Raw genomic sequence first — 644 nt, 5'->3', positions numbered from 1 at the left:
AACTTTTTTTGTTAGAAACTTTAATAGCAAACAGAATTATCATAAAATAAAATAAATAAGTAATTAGAAACAAAATAAAATTAAATAATATAAGTATTTTGTTGTAAGTAGAAACAAAACAAAAAAAAGCAAAAAAGAAAACAAAAAAACTGGGAAAAAAATAAAAAATTTGCCACCTACTAGGCCACCACGGCCTGAATACGACTAGAAACCCATCAATGGGCCAGGATTCAGGCCCGCAGAAGGCCCAGTAGGCCCATCTGGCATAGTAGTGACAATTAGGCCCGTAAGCCTGCAATAGAGAGGAGCTCGAGAGGGGTGCGGCAGTTGGGCTTATAAACCACTGCGCGCCCCTCTCAACTTGCGAGGTGGGACTAAACTCCCACCACCACGCCGCTGTGCATGGCCTTTGGTCCCGGTTGATGGCACCAACCGGGACTAAAGGTGGGCATTGGTACCGGTTCGTCCCACCAACCGAAACCAATTCCCCCCTTTAGTACCGGTTGGTGCCACCAACCGGGACCAAAGGCCGCCGCTTCCCGCCCTTTGGACTGCTGAAAAGAGACCTTTGGTCCCGGTTGGTGGCACCAACCGGTACTAAAGGGGGGCATTGGTACCGGCTGGTGGCACGAACCGGTACCAAT

Source organism: Triticum aestivum, chromosome 7D, assembly GCF_018294505.1.
Source record: "Triticum aestivum cultivar Chinese Spring chromosome 7D, IWGSC CS RefSeq v2.1, whole genome shotgun sequence".
Classification (NCBI taxonomy): Eukaryota; Viridiplantae; Streptophyta; class Magnoliopsida; order Poales; family Poaceae; genus Triticum; species Triticum aestivum.
Note: the sequence above shows the minus strand (reverse complement) of the source record.